This window comes from Vombatus ursinus, unplaced genomic scaffold (genome assembly GCF_900497805.2).
Source record: "Vombatus ursinus unplaced genomic scaffold, bare-nosed wombat genome assembly UNPS02001419.1, whole genome shotgun sequence".
Lineage (NCBI taxonomy): Eukaryota > Metazoa > Chordata > Mammalia > Diprotodontia > Vombatidae > Vombatus > Vombatus ursinus.
In genome coordinates this window covers 8,036,146-8,044,584 of record NW_020941197.1, presented here as the reverse complement: position 1 = coordinate 8,044,584, position 8,439 = coordinate 8,036,146, and positions in this window count along the sequence as shown.

Sequence of the window (8,439 nt, the reverse complement as noted above, 5' to 3'; positions counted from 1 at the left end):
GGCCACCCTTTCCAACACTGAGTACACACTCACTCATACCTCCCTCCCTCCCACTCACTGGTTGAAATGTGGGAGGGTGGGATTCTCCTCACTTCCCATTCTCATTTCTAGGCTCTTTCTCTACCTCCATCACTCAGTGATGTGATGAAGATATAGATAACCTCTCCTCCTTTAAGGTTCACTCAATTCATATTTACCACCCAATCCAGATTCTGGTAGCTGTTACCCACTGACCTCCAGAATACTCTCCTTTTCTCAATGAGTTCAGTGCCTGGTTCTTGTCTTTCTTTTTCTACAACTACTGTATTCATACTATGGATGTATGTATGTATGTATGTATGTATATGTCTATATATGTGTGTGTATGTGTGTGTGTATATAAAGATTATATATATATACATATTTATATGTAAATACTTCTTCAAACAACCCTAACCTACCATTTCCTTAACTTTCTCATTTCCCACGACCTACTCCTCCAACCCACTAAAGCTACACATAGAGATGGTCTTATCCTTAATCGTGCTAACCTCCAAAAGTGTTCCGCTTCCATTTTCATGAAGTCTGAAATTCCCTTATCTGATCACAATCAATCATCATTCCACCTCTCCCTCTGCCTTGCAACCTCAAACTCTGTTCTTTGTCCTCATCATGACCTCAACCCCTCAGTTCTTTTCTAGGCCATCACCTGTACCATCTCCTTCCTTCCCCATCCTGACCCCTCGATGAACCAGGTCAACACTACCCTGTCCTCTTGAGTCCTTTGCCCCTTATCCTATTGCTGATCTTGCCCTTCCAAGCCTCAGCTTTGGATTATTCCCACCATCTGCTGTCTTTATTCCTACCTAATATTACTGAAGAAGGTTGGAAAAAATCATGAAGCAATAATTGACTAGGTCCACTTCAAATTTGCTACATAATCTCAAGTAGGCCCTCATTGCCCCAAAGCAATTCTTTTAAATCTCCCTGATTGACTCATGATCCCACTCACCATAGCAGTTTTTCCTAACTTTTTCATACTTCCTCAAACCTTTCATGGCTCTCCCTCTTCCCACTCTCTCAGCTGAGAGCCTTGATGTATATTACTGAAAAAGGTGAGGCCATTTGTTGAGAATTCCCTCTTCTGCCCTCCTCCTCACCTTATTTCACTCGAATGCCTTCTATTACTTTTTCACATGAGGAAGTGGCCCTTCTCCATGACAAGGCTATTCTTGCCAATGCTAACCCCTCTACAAGCACTAGGTGATCCCATTGCATCCCATTTCCTCCAACAGATTCCCCCCTCCATCATACATGTCCATGTCTCTTTCAACTTCCAAAAAACCTCATTCGGTCTATCCATCCTCATGAGCTCTAAAGGAATCACAGATTTAGAGCCAAAATAGATTTTAGAGATAATTGAGTCTAACTTTCTCATTTTACAAATAAGGAAACAGGCACATAGAGGTTAAGTGACTTGTCCAGGGTCACATAGCTAGTAAATGTCTGAGGCTTGATTTGAAATTGCGTTTTCCTGACTCGCAGTTCAGTACCTGATCTGCTAAAGTTCACCACTTATCATCAGAACTACACTCACTTACCTCTCAGGATAATTATTGATAATTAAAAATGGAAGAAAGGACATTTACATTAATTGTAATAATTTCATAAGAAGGTCAAGCAATGTAAATCAATGGTCCTAACAAGGAGGTCAAAAAAGCCTTAAAAAGCACCTTAGTTAGCAAACACCTATTTGTCAAACAGAGAGAGATAGCAGATAATGACTAGATGATAACACTAGTTTAGAATATAAACTTGTTTGCAAAATTTTGTGGAGGATATGGTAGGTTACAACAGTATTGACTCATAAAGTAAATACAAACAGTGGTGGATAAAACCAGTTTAAAGAAAGCTTAGTGAGAGACCCAGCTAAGAGAAATCATCAAAAAAGCATTTAAAAATGAAAATGAAATGACCAGAAACAAAAAAAAAGAGGAAAAAATATGCAAAGACCTAAATAAGAAACTGTTTTCACCATCTAGACAAAAGAGCCAATACATTTGAGCTTCAATATCACAGTCCTGGATGTGCTTCTAAAGGAGATAAACATGCCACTAAAGAAAACAAGAAGAGAAAGTAGCCAGATTAGACCAAGACATAGAGGAGATTCATGCTAGAGGGGATGCAATGAGTGACTGATTCACAAGATATCTGGGGGGGGAAAGAATGTAAAGGCATTGGGGGAAAAAATCTGACTTTTTAACCTCAAAATGCAACTGAGGAGAGCAGCTACCAACCTATATTACGCCTACATTCCAATTCTACGTGCACAATTGGGTATTAGTTGGGAACAGGCAGGTTTTTTTGCACATGATGTTCTAAAAGCGACCACCTCTTTACCATTATAAAACTGAAAGATGCAGAGACTACTGGGCTTATTATCTGCTGTTATGTAAATGTTGATTTTGTAGTGCAAAACATTTGCTTAAAGACTCCTTTCCAGCAAAGATTTTTTTCCATTTATCAAAATCATTAAACATTTATTGAAAAACACAAAGAAATTACATCATTCTACTATGCCTTATTGTCTCATGGAGTCGTTGATCTCTGACTGACATAATCTAATTTTTAAGTAATCTGTTACTTAATGGAAGGTCTTGAACCTCCTGCACTAAAACTATTTGTTTTTCCCATTTTTCTTCCAGAGCTCCCATTTCCTTTCCTATTTTTTGAGCTAGAGTTCTTATTTTTATGACCATTTTAAAACTCTTGTTTCATTTATTTCAGGAATTCCAGTAGACCTTATGGCAAATTGGTGATATAATTTATTTTAACATTTATATGGTGTTTTAAGGTTTGCAAAGTACTTTACAAATATTATCTGATTTTTGTCCTCAAAACAACCCTGGAAGTAGGTGCTATTATCAACCCCATTTTACAATTGAGAAAATTGATGCAAACAGAGATCAAATGACCTGCCCAGGGTCACTCAGCTAGTAAGTGTCTATGGCAGAATTTGAACTCAAGTCTTTCTGACTCCACATCCACCATTCTATTTACTGCATCATCTAGCTAGCTGCCAGGTTTGCTTGTAGATGATATGGAAATTTTTTCATCCCTGGCTCCATGATATTTCTTTATTGTCAGTATTTTCTTGTGCTTGCTTATTTTTCTAGACTCTTTTTCTAGACTGGTGAATTGGACTTTTGGGGGTCATGTTCTGAAATGGTAAGACCTCCTTCATTACTGCTCTGTATTACCTGGGGTCTGAGTGCTGAGCACTGTGTTCTTCAAGCACCTCAGGAGTAGAAGGGCATTTACAGGTGGCATACCCAGGCCATACTGAGCAGAGTCTGCAAACGGTAGTGTAACCAAAGCAATCTGTGCCAGCTTGGTGCATCTGTTGGTGCGTATGCTGAGTAGCCTATACCAGGCCTACACTGTAAATCTAGTGTAAACCCACGAGATTGTTGTCCCCCTAAGTCCTTCTAGACTTCTGAGCCCTAGCTGGGAGTCAGAATAACAAAGTTTCAGGCTCCAGGCCTCCCTAGCCAAACCCTGCTCTGGGCTCACAACCTTTTGCTTCTTGTACACAGCTTCAGGCCTGGCTTGTCCCTAGTCCATGAGTTCAAAGTCTTCCATAAGCTCCACTCCCAATGGTACTTTCTATCTAGGCTCCTTCCCTAGACCCACAGGTGTCTGGCTCTCTCTGTGCAGATTTGGGCTGGCAAGATATACCTACTGAAGTTTCTCTTTGGATTTCTTGATCATTTCTTAGCCCAGTGATCTTTGCTTTAATCCTTTCTATAGTAGCCATGAGAGAGCTGGGCTATTCTGCTTCTGATCACCCTGCCATTTTGAGGAGCATTAATAACATTGTTTAATGACACTCTGATCATAAGTTGTGTTGGAAATAAGCATCATATAGTGCAGTGGAGAACTGCATTGTGGGTGTGAGCAGGCTACAACATATAGCACAGAGGGAACTCTAAAGGAGTAAAGAATGTTATCAGGGAAATGCAATTTTTTCTGTCAAGAAAAAATTGGTCACATAGCAAGGACAATGGACAAGAAAAGGATTGCCTAAATGTACCAATGGTACACTCATGATGTCAGGAGGCCCTTAGCATATTGAGTAGACTCTTTGTAGTGAACTTATGGGAAGACACAGATAAGAGTCACACAACATGGTAGGTGTGAATGTGGCTGGATCTGTATCACTGGTGCAAACATCTAAGTCTATGAGGTCACAAATCCATTGTAGCATTTGAAGGGCCTTGAATTTGAAATGCTACCGTTTGTTGCAAGAATGATGACTTATGCTGACATAATGAGGACATGGTTTTGAGACAAAGGGCAGAACTGAGATTCCATCTCTCAGTTTTATACAGAGATGAATGAGACTTTGCTTCTACCCACAACAGATAACTATAATGCAAAGTAGAAAATGTCATTTTTTTTTAACCAGTCCTGTGATTTCACCAGCATTAGAAGCTCCTGAGAAGAACTCCCTTTAACAAAGATCAGTATTTTCTTTGGAATTAATAGTCTTAGAGACTCGCCTGGGACATCGGAAGGTCACATAGACAGTATGTGTTAAAGGCACAACTTGTATCCAGGTTTTCTTGACTCCTAAGTCTTTTCTCCACTAGACCACTCAATCTTAATCCTGAATCTTAGTGCCTTCCCTCTGAGACTACTCTCAATTGATCCTGTTTATTATATCTTGTTCATAAGCGATTGTTTGCACAGCATCTCCCCCACTAAACTGTGAGCTCCTTGAAGAGCAGGGTACCCGCAATGCTTAGCACAGTGCCTGGCCCATTATAGGCATTTAATCAATGCTAGCTGACTTGACTTGATGCCGCCTTTCACAAGTGTGCCAAAACATTCAAAGTTTCATCATGCCCAAGTCTTCTCATCCTTCAAAAAAAAAAAAAAACCTTCTCTTGACCTGACATCTCCTTATTCTACAATCCTTTATCTCTCCTACCTTTCTTAAATTCCTAGAAACACATCTACACACATTCTCTCTACTTCCTTTTCCATTACTTATTTCATACACCTTGAAGTTTTGCTTCCAACTTCATCATTAAACTGAACCTGCTCTCTCCAAGGTTTCCACTGATATCTTAATTGTTTTCCACTGATATCTTAATTGTGATTTTAGACAACTCTAATTTTTAGAAGTGTTTATAGTGTGCCCCAATTTTTTTTTATCTAGGCCTCAAGGTCATGTAGAACCAGGTCTAATGCCACCTCCATGCACCAGCCTTCACTATCATATTTCATTTTTGTCACCCTCCTCACCCAAAGTTTTCTCTCCTTGAGATAAAGATAATGGTTGAAGTCACTGTATTAAATGACACAGCCAAGGCAGAAAAGGTTGAGAGCCAAGGACAGAACCACTGGATCATCAAAGGTCCTGATAAAGGGATCAGGAAGAAGACAAGGAGTCCATAGGGAGGTAGAGGGAGAATGAGGAAAATACAGAAGCCAAGAGAAGAGAAGCATTGAAGAAAAGAAGTGTGGCCATAGTGACAGAAGCTGCAAAGAGGAGGACATGGAACATGAGAAAAGGCCTTTGGATTTGGCAATAAAGAAGGCATTCGTGATTCTTATGGAAGTCGTTTCAGTATAGCAGTAGGGACAGAAGTTAGGTTGGAAGGCATCGAGGAATGAAGGACTGATGAGAAAGTTGAACCACTTTTGCAATGGTGAAAAGGAGATGAGAAATTGACTGAATGGAGAAGAATCAGAGGAAAGCTTTTTTTAGAATTGGAGGAAACTGAGCACGTTTGTAGGGAGGTGGGAAGAAGCCAGGGAAGACAATGATCAATAGGACAAGGTCACTAGAGTGGGAGTGAGGAAGACCCAAGGTTCAAATCCTACCTCAGACACATAGTAATTGTGTGACCCTGGGCAAGTCATTTAACCTCTCTGGGCCTCAGTTTCCTCACCTATGAAATAAAGAGTTGGATTTGATGCCCTCTGAATACTCTTCCAGTTCCAAATCTCTGAGCCTATGAGGTGGGAAAAAACATGAGCAAGATACAAGCAGGGACACTCCCTTAGACAGGGATGCCTCATCTAATACAGAAGGGAAGTACAGAAGGGGGGAAGACACTGAGAACCTCCAAGGTGTAGCAGAAGGAGAGTCAAAGGATGGCTTCAATTTCATTTTGTTCATATTGTCTTATTTTTATTGATGCCTTTTGGTTTTATATCACATTCCTTTCTGAATATATCTCTATTCTTCAAAGCCCAGAGTGTTTTAATCTTTTCAGCCAAGTTGGACTTCTTTTTCTAGCTGCTGATTGATTTCTTTGTAAAGTAAAACCTTTAGTCTTTTACCTATGAATAAAACATGTATTTAGCCTGTGTCTGAGCAGAATAACAGCTTCCCACTTATGGAAGGCTCTCTTTCCCAGATAATAACAATAACAATAATAAAGCATTTATATAGCACTTTAAGGTTGCAAAGTACTTTACTATATTAAATCTTATGATGGTTATTATTTGTATAGAGCTTTACTTTTATAAAACTTTATTTTTTTTCTTTATACACATTAATTATCTGATCTTTGGATTTCTTCTTCCTTCCTTTGGCCCTTCACTTTTTTATTGTGAACAGGCAAATATTTTGTTTGTTCTCACCAAAGCAGCCAACAGTCCATCAAAAGCTTCTGCTCCAAAGCAGAATCACTAGCTCATGGGGTTGTGGGCCCTGGCTTCCTATAACCCTATGTAAGTCAATGACTGAAGCTAATGTTTGGAAAGATCTCGTCCTAATGGACCCCATTCTACAGATGTCTGTAACAAGCAAAATGATGTTAAGGGATATGGAGTGATGGGTATGTAACATCCCCCTTCCCACACCAAACATGCACACACATTGTAAGTACAGGATACTATGGGGAAGAGCTTCACTCAACAGCACAGCTCACTCACCCCCACCAAATCATCTGTTTTTTACCTGGTCAACCAAAGCATACATTAATTCAGATCAAAGGAAGTTTATTCAAACAGCACTGCAAAATAAGAAACAAGAAATTATTCCCCCTGCCCCTTCCCATACACATAGTTGTACGCTGCCACTGGTAACCACACCACCAGTGGAGGGCCATAAGCAAGGAATAGGTGCAAAGAATACACAAGAAGGGATATAAATAGGGAACATGTGTAACCAGGAAACACATATCGCCAGGGTAACTCATGCTCCCAAAGCTCCAATGCCATCAGTGTCTTCCGGTGACATTGTCCAGCTCTTCTCTTACAGGCATTTCCAATATGCCACTGCTTCTATTGAATTCTGCTGTCATCTTCCTGTCTTCAACTGGAAAGTAGCATCTTCCTCAAAAGAGACCTTTCCTCAGCTGCTGTTGCTAGGATTCTCCAAACCTTTACCTAAGTTATGGTCTGGAATTCCTTTGAATTCCCATCATACCAGGGTCACTAGCTTGAGGACTTCAAGGGACTCAGCAAAAATGCAAAGAAGTTATGTGGAGGCAGGGATGGGAGATGCTTCTCATCTTCTATAATGGCCCTAGATGCAAAGCAAATCAACTTGGCAACCAGATGGAAAAGGGTTGAATACAAGTGGTGACTTTTACCCTCCAAACAAAATCACTACACATCTTAAAGAAATTGGAATGAGTCCCTGGCCTCTCCCACTCTCACTCCCATCCTGAAAGAGAGGAAAATCAAGGGGAAGACTCCACTTTGTTCTGTATATATCTTGTTTGCACATAGTTGTTTGCATGCTATCTCCCCCATTAGACTGTGAGCTTCCTGAGAGCAAGGATAGGATTGGTGTTTTTGTTGTTTTCTTGGACGTTCTTTGTATCCCCAGGGCTTAGCATATTGCCTGACTCATAGCAGAGACATAACAGATACTTGTTGACTTGACTATTGAATGTGGAAAAAAATAGAGAGGGGGGGATAATAAGGAAAGGAAATTTTCTCCTTTAATTTTTAATTTCTTAATCCTTTTCCCAACCAGGTCAGTTAATCTGCCAATAAGCATTTATTGAACCCTTACTGTGTTTCCAGCACTGAGCCAATCACTGAGGACACAAAGGAAAGCAAAGATGCCTTCATTCAACTTCATCTACACCGTCTCCCCGGCCTTTTCATCATAATTCAAGGGAAGAGGCTCTGGGTAACATTGTAAGTTGAAGAGAAGGTGCCAACTTGTATTGGTAAAGGAAGGTTTTTCAACTGGAAGTTCCCTAAATCAATGAAATCACAGGTCTAGGCCCCTTTATGAAAGGAAAGCACTTCACAAAATTTAAAGGACCAATAAATAAATAAGATTTACCATTATCACTGATATATCCTCAAGCATTAGCATTCAAGACAATACATCACTTTATGATATATATATGATATAATTTTATTTTTTTCTATTTTGTAACATTATTTCCTATTGTTTTTCATTCAAATTTATAGTATTTTAGC